The sequence below is a fragment of the Meles meles genome, chromosome 20 (genome assembly GCF_922984935.1).
Source record: "Meles meles chromosome 20, mMelMel3.1 paternal haplotype, whole genome shotgun sequence".
NCBI lineage: Eukaryota > Metazoa > Chordata > Mammalia > Carnivora > Mustelidae > Meles > Meles meles.
The window spans coordinates 40,279,549-40,292,914 of record NC_060085.1 but is presented as its reverse complement, the minus strand read 5'-3'; the positions used below and the strand labels follow the sequence as shown (position 1 = coordinate 40,292,914).

The following is a 13,366-nucleotide window of genomic DNA, read 5'->3' as shown; positions in this document are numbered from 1 at the left end:
TTCCTCATCGATAGATGCTCAACAAGTAAAAAAAAGATAGAGTTGGTCATGCCCATTTCTAGTCGTACATACATACTTCTTATCATACTGGCCACTACCCCAGTTGGTGCTGAGGCAAGAAGAAAGGAGGTGTCACATTGGCTGACCACTCCTGAGTTCTTTCTCCTAGCCCTGCTTGAGTTAATTATTATGCATTCTCCATTTTCCAAAGGGCAAACATAATATAAAGTGCCGTATATGTCACTATCCCACTTATCCACTGTGATAAACCTGTGAGAAAATTGGAGTTCAGAGAAGTTAAGTAACTTGCCCAGGGTCACACAGCTCAAAAGTACTGTGACCAATTCTAAACTGAAAGCTAGAGCCCACCCTCCAAAGCCTTGCATTTTCCTTCTGCCTCTGTTATGAGGAGCTGGGAATGAGGCTGAGAGATGAAGCTAGGAGGAGAGGTGTGGGCCGGGTCAATGCCAATTTTGTGAGCTAAACAAAATTGTTCTGTGCTAACAGTTTTTGAAAGCTTTTTGAACATGGCCTTGGGCCTTTCATGGTTCTGAGGTTTTCCAACAACTCCTCTTAATTGAGTCTTTCTAAGCTGAGCTGCAGGATTTAAGTAATTCAACAAGAAAAGAGTTCTCAGATTCCTTCTTTCCCTTTAAGCTGGGTGAGAACATGTCTCCCAGCTTCCTGCTTTTAAACACTGGAAAACATTCTGGGAATCTGAGGCCAGACCTAGGTCAGTGCTGCCATTTTTTATGTGCTTTGCAGAGCAAGGAGTGAAATCCAGGCTGCCCTCCACCCACTACGTCTTGTATCCTGGCGCCAGGTTGTATCACTCAGACTAAGGGATGCAATGTTCTAAGTCACATATTAGGGTACCCTATAAGTGCACTGTGGGCTGGAGGAGGGTCAGATGGGTATACCATTGCTTCAGAGTCCCTCTGCTTTGAGGTTCCTTCTTTCTTTCTTTTTAAGATTTTACTTATTTATTTGAGATAGAGGGAGAGAGAGAGAGTGAGTACAAGCAGGGAGAGCAGCAGGCAGAGGGAGAAGCAGACTTCCCGCTGAGCAGGGAGCCCAATGTGGGGCTCGATGTGGAGCTCAATGCCAGGACTCCGGGATCATGACCTGTGCCATATGCAGATGCTCAACCGACTTGTGATAATGCCATTTCTGGATCATAGCTCTAGAGTCTGGCAAGAGGAATCCAAATTCTGTTAGCAATTTCAAGGGAGAGAGGGGTTGACATTAGTGCCTGGAACTGGGTTCTCACTTGTTGGTAGGTGGGTGGGTTCTTCTCCCTGCCCCTTCTTGCCACTTCTCAGCTGTTCTCCCAACTCTGTACACACAGCCCCTAGCCCAAACCACAGTGGACAATCTTAGCTGTCTTGGAAATAATGGCAAAAGAAAGGAGAACTTGGTTAGCAAAAGGACTTGGTCAAGACCCAATCTAGAGCAGGCCTGTATTAACGTGAGAAAGGCTGGCTTGCTTTAGGGTTCTCTCTTTTGGGAAAAAACACAAGGCCCCTTCACCCAACCCCCAGGGCATGATAGGCCTCACTAAGGGGTTATATAGTATTTATGGCCTCTTTGCTTTTATTTGCGGTGCTGTTAAAATGCCTTTTCAACATGCTGCCGTGATTTAAATTATGTATGTGAGCTCTTCCTGAAATATCCACACTTTGGATTGTATTTGGAACAGAAATAGGATTTTAAAGAAACAGAAAGATTGTGGGTTCCAAGAACCCCTTCCTCCTGCTCCTGCCCCAGGTTCTCTCAGTGCCTGGAGCTGTGTCTTCACAGCAGTACCTAAGGAATCCCCAGGGAGCAAAGCGTCTAGGTTACAGGTGATCGGTGTGGAGGGATGGATCTCGGTGGGTCCAATCTCATCTCGGCCACTCACTAGCTATACAACCCTAAGCAAATTACTTCAACACTCCCAGGCTCCTTTTCCTCATCTATAAAACAGAGATGATAAAAGTTTCTTCTCCATGACCTCACTGTAGGGCTTGGGGAGATAATGCCCCTGGAATGCTGAGCACAGAGCCAAGAAAGTTAGCCCCTAAGCTCTACTTCTTCTCTTGCCTCAAGACATGAACCTAACTAAATTCCGGCTGAGAACATGTTGAACGCCCAAGAGTTTCCATCCTCTTTTGTGGAAGGTCCCCCTTTCCTCCATATGAGTGCCCTCAGAAAATCGTCCCTGTCCCCCAAGCCGCCTCGTCCACACTGCTCCCACCAGGAAGAAGTTGTAGTTCCCATGCCCCGCACCTAGCCTGGGAGCGCGCCTTCCCACCTCAGTCTCCGGGTCCCGCAGGTGCCGGGCTAAGACCAGCGAGCTCGTTAATGAGGCTGGAAAGCTGGAGGGAATGGGCTGTTGGCTGGATGTGCTTTCGTTGCAATGTTGTGTGGGCAAATGAAATGCTGAAATCTCAGGACACTGGTAAAAAGGAAAAGAACGGCATTGCAGTTTCTGTTCCCACACGGGACTGCTTCCATCTCCAGGGTGTGACAAAACCTCCCAGGGCCTTCTTTTATCCAGGGCAGCAGTAAGGGGTCATCAACATGTGCTCGGACTTTGGGGTGAAGCAGTCCTGGGTCAGCTGCTACCTGCTGAGGGACTCAGCGGAGGAGGTTCTCCTCCACGCGATTTAGTTTTCTCCTCTACACATCGGCCATATGAGTAGCAGCTATCCAACTCACTGTGTCTTGCAGATTGAGAATATGAATATAAAGTGTCTGGCGCATAATAGACCCTCAATAAGTATACTTCCTGGCCAACACCATTCTCCCAGTTGTTACCTATATCCTGATGTCGCTGAGTACAGAAGGTCTGAAGAGCCATCGGCCGCCTGCTCAAAGTGGGTGGTCAGTTAGTGGGGGATCTCTTTATAATGTCTCAGCTGTGACTATTAACGATGAATGCTGAGCATCCCAAGGGCTTGTCCCATTCTGTAAGGTCGCTCGTGCGTTATCCCTCTCCCTATGAAAAGATGGTTTCCTATGGCAGACACTACTGGTCATCACCCCAACGGCCAGGCCCCCTTCCTCCTTGTGAACAGAACCCCAGTTCTATTCAAGTGGCCATGGGCCTAACCCCAGGGGAAGAATCACGATTGGGTGCAAGCCACTTAATGGCAGTCCTGTTTACCTTCATCTTTAACGGTCTAAGAGAAGGCATGGGACAAGCCGGAAGGGAAAGTCTTCCAAAGAAAGGAGAGAGAAGTGTGAGGTGACCTCCCTTTTGGTCCCTGGCATCTTCCTTCCTGCTTTAGGTACTGTCATGTATGTAAGGACGTGAGGCTTGGAACGGCAGCTGCCATTTTGTGACCATGTGGTCACCAGCATGAGAGTGACCGAGCAAAAAAAGAGTCAAGACTCTTTAAGACATTGCTAAGCTGCTGAGTGGACTCTGAGGCTGCTTGCCTCCAAACTTCTGTTTTTGTTATACGATAACTCTTCTTATGATTTGGCCTGTCGTTAATCTGGTTTTCAGCTTAATCAATTTACCCCTTTTCTGTTTGTCAAGACTGCAGAATGTCTGCTATTCAAATTCTGTCCAGATATAAAGACATCCTGTTCCCATTTTCTTCCTCTACATTTGGGTAATCAAGTATTTTTAAATAAATTCCACGCTCACTATTGTAGTGAAACTGCTCTTGAAAAGGTCACCAATGACCTCTTGATTGACATGTCCAATGGCTTCATCTAATTTCCCATCCCACTTAAACTCCGCTGCATTGGATAGCCTGACCACTTTCTTATTTTCCAAGTGAGGCCCTTTCTCAGTGGGTGTCACTGCCCTTCCTATGTCTCTGGTTCATCCTCTGTGGTTCCTTCTTTTTCTGCCCCTCAACTCCGGCATTCTGCCTTTTGTCTTCTCATCTTTCACCAGGCGCTGTCCCTAGTGCCTTCTCCATGTTTAAGACTTCAGTCTTAAACCGCGTGTCCCGCGCCTGTCTTTCCTCCACACCAGATTTGCTTTTCTCCCTGTGAACACAATGTGTCTACTTGGATGTCCCCACAGGACCATCAGCACCATATTTGTATGGTTTTTGCATCATTTTTGTAAACTGAACTATGTCCCCTACACATTACTTCCTCCCTGTCACACACCTCACTGCTCACACTAGCCCTCAGCTAGAAACCTCAGAGTCATCCTAAGCAAATCCTTCCTTCCCAACACCCAATTAATCATCAAAAATAATAAAGTCTCTATTCTTGGGAGTCTGTTGCAGCTTCCCCATGTTCACTGTCATGGCCTACGGTCATCATTTCTGTCTTGCAGCAGTCTCTCCTATGACTCCAATCTCCCTCACCCCCCACCATTCTCCAGCCATCTGCACTGCCGTTAGAGAGGATTTTCTAATTTTTTTTTTTTATTTGACAGACAGAGATCACAGGTAGGCAGAGAGGCAGGCAGAGAGAAGGGGAAGCAGGATCCCTGCTGAGCAGAGCGCCCAATGTGGGGCTCGATCCCAGGACCCTGAGATCATGACCTGAGCTGAAGGCAGAGGCTTTAACCCACTGAACCACCCAGCTGCCCCTAGAGAGGATTTTCTAAAAACAAATGAAATCACATCACTGGATTTAAAATTTTCCAAAGGGGTAGATGTGTGTGAGAGGTGGCGGGGGTAGATTGTGTTAGCCATCATGCCCTCCAGATCAAGCCCACACTTTCTCACACGGCGTAGAAGACTATCTAGTTACTTTGGGAACAGATCAGATTCTGTGTTTTATCTCCTACCAACTCCCTCCACCTTCCCTGCCTTCTCAGCTGGAGCTCCTGGGGACGACTCTCTCTCATCATTATTTCAAACTCTGATTAGATGCTGGACTCCTTTTCCTCAGCCTCTGAACTTCCAGCATCCTCCCATTCTCAAATCAAACTGCACTTCCTCCCCAAAGCATTCCCTGACCTAGGACGAAGTCAGAGTTTCTCAGCCTCAGTGCTACTGACATTTCGGGGTGGATGATTCTCTGTGGGATAATTCTCAACAGCAGACTGTTGGAGCCTGTTGTCGGATGGGCATTGTAGGATGTCTGGCAGCATCGCTGGCCCCAACCTGCTGGATGTGAGCAGCATGCCCCTCCCCCAGTTTCCACAACCAAAAATGTGTCCAGGTGCTGTGAAACAGTCTTTGGAAGACAGAACTGCCCCCTCTTCCAGTTGCAAACCATCGAACTAAACCAAGTCCCCTTCTTACCATCCTATAGCCTCCTGTCCTTCTCTGATCATAACCCCCAGGGCACAGTTTTGAAGTGACTTGTCTGATTGTTTCATCTGTTCCCACAAAATGTTATCTCCAAGAGGGCAACTCCCAGGGCCCGGTACCCAGGACACATGTGGTCTAGCTTCCTGAAAGAGTCAGCTCCCTGATGGGAGTGACCTTGTCTGTCCTCCCTCCGGGTGCCCAGAGTGGTGCTGGCCCATACAGAGCTCAAAAAACATTTGTCAAATGAAAGAATGATTCGACCATTATATTCAAACGCTCTTTCTCTGTGAAACTTTTATTAGTATCCCAGTCAAAGTTAGAGTCTTTTTTTCCCTCATAACCCCATAGTATTTTGTGCATGCCCCTATTCCCCAGCACTTACTACCTTGGATATTATCATCAGTTTGGTAATACACGTTTGTGGAAATGACATCATGCTCTCCGGGGGGTGCCTGGGTGGCTCAGTTGGTTAAGCGTCTGACTCCTGATTTCTGCTCAGGTCATGATCGCAGGGTCGTGAGACAGAGCCCTGCCTCAGGCTCTGCGTTCAGCATGAAGTCTGCTTAAGATTCTTTTTTTTTTTTTTTTTTTAATATTTTATTTATTTGACAGAGAGAAATCACAACCAGGCAGGGAGGCAGGCAGAGAGAGAGGAGGAAGCAGGCTCCCTGCGGAGCAGAGAGCTGGACGTGGGGCTCGATCCCAGGACCCTGGGATCATGACCTGAGCTGAAGGCAGAGGCTTTAACCCACTGAGCCACCCAGGCGCCCCTCTGCTTAAGATTCTTTCCCTCTTTGGCTTGGGTGGCTCAGTCTGTTTAGTGTCTGCCTTTGGCTCAGGTCATGATCCCAGGGTGCTGGAATTGAGCCCCACATCAGGCTCCCCGCTCAGCTGGAAGCCTGCTTCTCCTCCTCCCTCTGCCCCAATCCCCGCTCTTGTTCCTGCTCTCTCTCATAAGCAAATAAAATGTTTAAAAGAAAAAAAAAAAAGATTCTCCTCTTCTCCCTCTGCCCTTCCCTGCCCTACTCACAGTCTCTCTCTCTCTCTTAAAAAAAAAAAAAAAAAAAAAAAAATCATGCTCTTTGTATCTTCAGGTCTCGAAACAGAAAAACTAGGTCCATTCCTGTGCCCAGGAATGTCATGCTCTACCATTTCCTTAAACTACTACACCTGTTCTGCCCCTGGCTGCTCTCAGCCACACCTGCCACACCTGCCACTCTCTCTCTCTTTCTCTCTCTCTCTCTCTGTGTCATCCATCTTCCTTAGCTGACTTCAAAGAGGAGGAACAGCTCAGAGCTGCTGGGCATCGAGGACTCAGGTCTGCTTCATGGCCCCATTTTCCCTCTCGTGTCCCTGACTGTGCTCCCGGCAATGACAATGGGTTCTGAGAGGTCTTAATAACCTATTGTGCTTGCTCACAAGCCTCTCCCGGGGATGGGAAGCACATCTGCAGCGTGCCCCCCACCTGATGAGGCAACAGTGAACCCCTCAGCGGAAAGGTGCTGTGATATTATTAAAGCAAACAAACAAACATTCACAATGGTCAGAAAGGAGATCAGTCTTCCTTGGAGAGGAGTTCAGTACTCAGAGAATAGAATGCGGTAGCCTTTGGGCACAGTGGATGGTTAATACGCATCCTCGAGTCACGGTCTTGCAGGGAGAAGATGCCGAAGTTAATATTTATATTTGGCATCCCAGCCTCCGTGTACATAACAGCACTGAGGCCGGGTGTTTGGTTTGAGGTCAGCTCCATTTAAACAGCTAGGCCAGGTGCAGACACACACGCCAGACCTTTGAACTCTGTGTGTTGCAATCCAGATGTTCGGCCGAGGTGGTGAACTTGGGTCACTGATGGTGAGAGAGTGTGTAGTGCTCTTCTAGCATCTTCCATGGGGAGCCCTGGACAGTAGACTTGGCCCTAAGCCCACGTTCCTCGCCAGAGTCAAGAAACAGTAGCAGCTGCAGTTGTTGCTAGGGATAAGAGATCATCCACTGGGGAGTTGAGATAGCCAGGACAGGGGGTGGGTAGCATGAGGGAGGTCACGAAATTGACTGTGCTTAGCCTCTGCCCATGTCTGAATCACTTGGAGACATTCTGCAATGGGAAAAATATTAGGCTTTTAATGACAGCCCTGACAAACACGATCCGTATGACCAAACCGTCTCAAAAGCAACTGCTATCATTTCTTAAAGGCGGATTTGTCAAATTGCACGTTTCTCAGAGGGTTTTCCCAGTCCCACACTTTGTCTCAAAAAACGTGCACAGAGTGAGGGGTTTGAACTTTCTGAATTTAATGCGGAGCACATATGTTGTTTGGGTTTTGTTTGTTTTGTTTGTTTGTTTTCATGGTTGTAAAATATGTTATATAAAAAAGAACCATATAGCAATAAAACGGTAATGTAAACACAAATCCTCCAAAAGCACGCACCATATTTCTAATGAAAGGAAACAACCACCTTCGCCGTATCCACAAAAAAATTAAAAATGATGAAGAGGGGCCGTTTCGTTCACAGATTGTAGAATCCTACTGTTTATGGCTCTCCAAATGAGTATTTTTGAGGCATGACTTAAAACGGGAATTTTCCAAACGAAGCGCCTCCTGGCATCATGTGAAGCCAGGTTCGTTGATGTTGGTTCGTAGCCAGACAAGTCGAATTCTGGTCTTGACTGTTGACCTTCTGCTTCCTGGCTCCCAACCCCAGCACTCCACTCAGAGTGCTCTTGTCAAGGGTGCCAGTGACCTTCTAATTGCTAAATCCAAAGGGCATTTTGCAGTCTACTTCTGACCCGACCTCTTTTCAGCAGATGACATAATTGCCCACTCTTTCCTCCTTGAAATCCTCTCGCTCCATGCCTTCAATGACACCATCCCATCCTGGTTACTCTCTGGCTTTTCCCTTCACCCCTCAGACATGTCTAGGCTGTTCTTCTTCACCAGTGCCCATGAGAGCTGCTGTGGGCTGAGGTCACATGAGGCTGTGTGGGCATTTTCTTATCAATTCTTTGCAGCAGCCCCAGGAGGTGGGACTTCCTGGTTCCCTTTTATGCACGAGGACAGGAAGGCTCAGGGTGATGAAGGGATCTTCACCTTTAGGTCCATGGCTAATAAGCAGCAGGACTGGATCGAGGACTTCCCATTGAGGTCTGCTGGAATCCAGAGGCAAGTTCTCAACCGTGGCACTGCAATTTTTCTTCCTCAGGGACTGCTTTAAATAGTGGTATTCTCCAGAGTTCTGTGTTTGGCTTCTTTTTCTTTTCTCCACTGTCCCCACAGGGGCTCATCCACAGCTTTCCTCATTCAAGCTCTGTGCTATCTTCAGCTGAAATCTGTCTTCCGTTCCTCCCCTCCAGCTAGTTCCAGCATATCTCCATTTGCACGTGCCACAGTCACCTAGTAGGAGTGGTGCGTGGATGACTCCTCAGCTGCCAATCCTTGCCTGACGATCAGCGGAAGCCCGTGATTGCTTAGGGAGTGGGCACGTGACCCAGACGGGGCGATTTCTGGTAATGTCTAGGAAAACTTTTCTCTCTCTTAGACACATGGGTGATGTTTCTTTTCTCCTTCTAGATATTGCTGTGCCTTATTATATTAGAGTCACGACAACTATCTGTAACTATGAGAAATAGGTCAAATCCAACAAGAGAAGAATGGCACCTGGGTCCTTCATGACCAGCCAACTGAATCCTATCTGGGACAGGGGCTTCCAACTATGTTATAAATAATTCATTAATGTGTTATTGTTGGTATATAGGTTTTCGTTTTGTTTTGTTTTGTTTTGCTGTTACTTGCAGCCAAATGCTTCCTAAGTGATACGGCAAATTCGTCATATCTATAGCTCAACTCACTATCTCCTCCTCCACATAGCCTCCTCTCCTGTAACTCTAGCTCTATTACTATCACTATGGTTGACTCATTAACCCACATCAGGAACCTGGGCATCATCCTTGACTCCTCTGTGTCCCTTACCCCCAAAGTCCAATCATGAATTTAGTCCAGGAGATTTGCAGGTGGCTGAGAGCCACAGCTGGGTTGAGCTCTGTCAATTGTCAGTTCAGGCAGTGCTGAGGGCCTGGGTCTTGAGACTCCCCGGGAGCTGGGCCATGTGGGCCAATGGCCTGGATCATGCACTCTGGACCAAGGTGCTTTGGGCCGCCATGGCCAAGCTGTGCCCTGGCACCATGGTGGCCGTCCCCACCACACACTGTATGGCCTGACCTGCTTGGCCAGCAGGGCGACGTGTACCTCCTCCAAGGCTGCAGCCAGGCCCAGCTACCAGTCTTCTGCCTGGGGCACATGGCTGACGTCTTCAGGTACTGCCATGTGAAAGTACCCAAGGGGCTCCTGAAAGACTTACTACTGGCACCAGTAACCCTGGTGTTGGAACGCTCGCCGGAGCTCAGTAAGGACCCGAACCCTTTACTCCTCTTACAGGCATCTGGAGTCCTGATCATGCTTTCATGCAGGATTTGGGTCAGGTGTTTGGGACACCGTGTGCTCTCTCACCAGTGCCAACCTCAGCTCTCAGGCTGGTTCTCAGAATGTCGTTGAATTCCAGTACCTCTGGCCTCCGTTGTTTCTGGTCTTTGATGAGGGACCAACTGAGGATGGCCAGAGCCCCGAGTATCGCCCGGGCTCAACTATGGTTGACTGTCTCTATCTGGAAAGTGTGACATCATTCATCCTCTAACAGAAGGTCCGGATAGAGATTGTTGAGCCCCAGCCCCGACGCTATTTCCTCTGACTGGGGAGGCTGGTGATGTAGCGTGCTTTAATGCCCGCTGGAGAGAGTCATCAGTTCGGACTAATGGTGGGAAGTGAGTTCAGTTGGAAGGGGTGAGAGCAGGGAGGGCCAAATTTTAAAATGTCGGGGGGTGCCTGGGTGCCGCAGTCAGTTAAGCATCTAACTCTTGGTTTCAGCTCAGGTCATGATCTCAGGATAGTGAGATCAAGCCCTGCATCAGGCACTGTGCTGAGTGTGAACCCTGCTTAGGATTCTTTCTCTCTGTCCTTCCTCTGCCCCTCCCCTGCTTGCACTCACTCTCTCTCTCTCTCAAAAAAAAAAAAAAATGGAAAACAAATTTCTGTTATTTTTCTCAAAGAAGTGGGGGGAATGGTGGCTCAGTCGGTTAAGCATCTACCTTTGGCTCAGGTCATGATGGCAGGCCCTGGCATCCAGCCCAGCATCGTTAAAGCAATCCTGCTTTAACAGGAGCCAGCTTCCCTCTCTCCCTCTGCCTGCCACTACCCCTGCGTGTGCTCTCTCTTTCTGTCAAATAAATAAAACTTTCTAAAAAAATAAGAAAAAAAAAAAAAGTCCAGGAGATTCTGCTGCTGAAGATCTCTTCTTCCTTCCATTCACCCTCTCCTTGTTCTTTTCAGTTCTTTGCCATTTTTGCTGTCCTTTTGCATACTTTCTCATTTTGAGAGGTCACCAACATCTATATTGCTCCTAAAGAGACTTTAAAAACTCAGCACTAATCCTCCAGCTTCCTTGACTATGATGTGTCGATAGCCTATGTTTAAGATAACCTCCGCCCGTGCTCTCTGTGTGTAAGCTGCATCAAGACAGGGCTTCCCTCTCTGGACTGTCACCTCCACTGCTCCACATCGTCCTAGTTCTAACACATCAATTTCCTTGTGGCCCAGGAGCCACTGCCCCTCAGTGTCACTGCGTGTGCTATTCCCTGGGCCTGGGATGCTCTCCCTGCCCGTCCTGGGCCAGCATGTACTCATGCACTTCAGTTCGCCTCTCCTACAATGGGGCAGGCATACATCAGGCCTGCCAGGCATGTCTTTCCTTATCTTCATCTCTCCCCTCTTGATCTGTATTTTGAACCCCGTCCCAAGTCAATCTCCCTCAGTATGGTGCTTCCCCTCTCTCTAGTGGTGAAACTATGTTCTAGATTCTCGAGGGTCGCTGTGCTAAGGGAGGTGTCTGCCCGGTCCTGGGGCATCTGTTCATCACAGGTCGCCTTAAAGACATCCCTGGTTTTCTCTTCATGGCCCCTTCCAAGTTCAGGCATCCCATAGGCAATGCTCCCTCCATGTTGGGTCTCTAAATCCCTGCAAGGCAGTCTTGGCTTTGTCTGCATGGATCCTACCACCAGCACACCTGTTCTGAGGCCTTCCCCGGACCCCCTTTGTGGACAGAGTCTCTGCTCTCTGGCTCTCAGCTCTCTCCCCCTAATTAACTCCTTGTCTTCTCTCTCTCCCCCAGCACCTGTGAAGAGTTTTCTTGTCTGGAAAAAGCACTCCCCTCCACTTCCTTCTCTGGGACATTTATCTATCCCCCTACCTGCCCTGGGTTGCCCCAGGGGAACTTGAAGAGTTTAGAATTATGGAACATGAGAGGCAGAGACTGACGGGCCTTTTTTCCTTCTACTCTGTCAGATTTCTCAAGACAGAGAGCACAGGCCCAGCACATTGCTTGGGAAAGAAGGAAGATGCCGGGAGGCGATAGAACACGGATGATTACGATCATCCGGGAGGCGATAGAACATGGATGATTACGATCATCCGGGAGGCGATAGAACACGGATGATTACAATCATCCGGTCACCATGGTCCTCACCATCCTGGGACTGATCTGCACATGTACCCGTTTCTTCCAGATCGTGTGCTCCCCAGGGCTAGGCCTGCCATGTCCTTCATCCTGGTGTTGTCAGCCTCCGGTACCAGGCCCACAGTAGGTGCCTTGTGAGTAGCTATCAAGAAAGTAAGAGGGGAGTGGACTTGAGAGTCAAGGACACCTGCCAGCTGCCTGCCTTGTGACGTGGCCTGGGGCAAGTTACTTCACTTCTCTATCCATGGGCAAGTAGCAAGAGGGAGGAGAGGGCATAAAAAGGGGGGTGGGGGACCCCATGCTCCTCAAAGGTCTCTGGTTTCTACATCCCCCCCCCCCGCCCCAGCCTTCCCAAGTTCAGGCTCCACATTACCCTCTCCCCTCACCTTTTTCTTGGCCCAGACCTCTCTATCACATGCCTCTCCCCCTACAAATTCGTTCTGTGCCTACATAGATTTCGGCTTCTGCTCTCTCAAGTTGGGTCCTTTCTCTTCCTCCAGTGAATGACTTTCAGGATTCTTGAGTTCCAGGGATTCCGTCTGTGATGAAATACAAAGAAGTTGGAGTTCTGGGTCCACCGTGCCCTGGCTCTGGCATGTTGGACAAGTGTCTGAGTGTCAGTCTCCTCACCCAGACTGTGGGAATGACAACTAACTCAGTTAGGTCCTTCGGGACAAGGGCTTGGGAGCCCAGGCTGTCTGGATTAGAATCCTAGCCCTGCCGCTTTACAAATGCGCAGCTCAGGGCAAGTAACTCTACTTTGTCTTACTTTCCTTAGTCATAAAAGGGGCACCATGACCGAACCCACCTCACCGGGTTATCGTTAGCATTCATTTCGTGAAAACACCTCACGCTTTCCGACCACAGAGTAAACACTCCTATCCTGTGGGTGGCCTCTCTGTAGCCACACACACACTCATGACATGCATACTATTCGTGTGCACGGGCTGCTGTAACAAAATACCGCAGATGGGGTGACTTACACGACAGACATTTGTTGTGTCTCATCATGGAGGCTGGATGTCCAAGATGACGATGCCAGTGGGGTTGGTTTCACCTCTCCTTGACTTGCAGAGAGCCTCCTTGTCACTCGGTCCCCACATGGCCTTTCCTCTGCGCACACACACCCCTCATGTCTCCTCCTGTCTTATAAGAGAAACCAGTCCCATTGGATGGGACCAACTGTAGGTTGGTCCAACTGTAAGGGCCTCGCTTTCACTTAATTACTGGTTTCCAGGCCCTATCTCCAAATACAGTCACTTTCTGAGATGCTGGGGCTTAGGGCTTTACTCTATGAATCTGAGGAAGAACATAGTTCAGTCCATGATAACATATAAACAGACCCCAACATTAGATGTTCCTGTGGGGGAGCCCCTTTCTTAATCTAACTCTTAAGGAATCCCTGGGTGTTTGGGTCCCATGGATCCTGTTTGTGGTCTAGTAGCGAGAACCTGCCATCAGAAAAGCAGGTTTTGAAGCTCAGGTTTCAAACCTGTTCGTGGGTCTATGGCCTTAGGCAAGTCTTATGCTCTGCCTGAGCCTCAGCACGCACACCTTCCTCCTAAGGAGAAGGATGACCATGACTCTCA

General features: G+C 48.9%; 1 pseudogene; it reads left to right on the top strand.

Annotated features, from left to right (window-relative positions):
* LOC123932220 overlaps positions 1–9,902 on the top strand; it is a 168,171-nt pseudogene extending 158,269 nt beyond the window's left edge.
* The last annotated feature ends 3,464 nt before the right edge of the window (positions 9,903–13,366 follow it).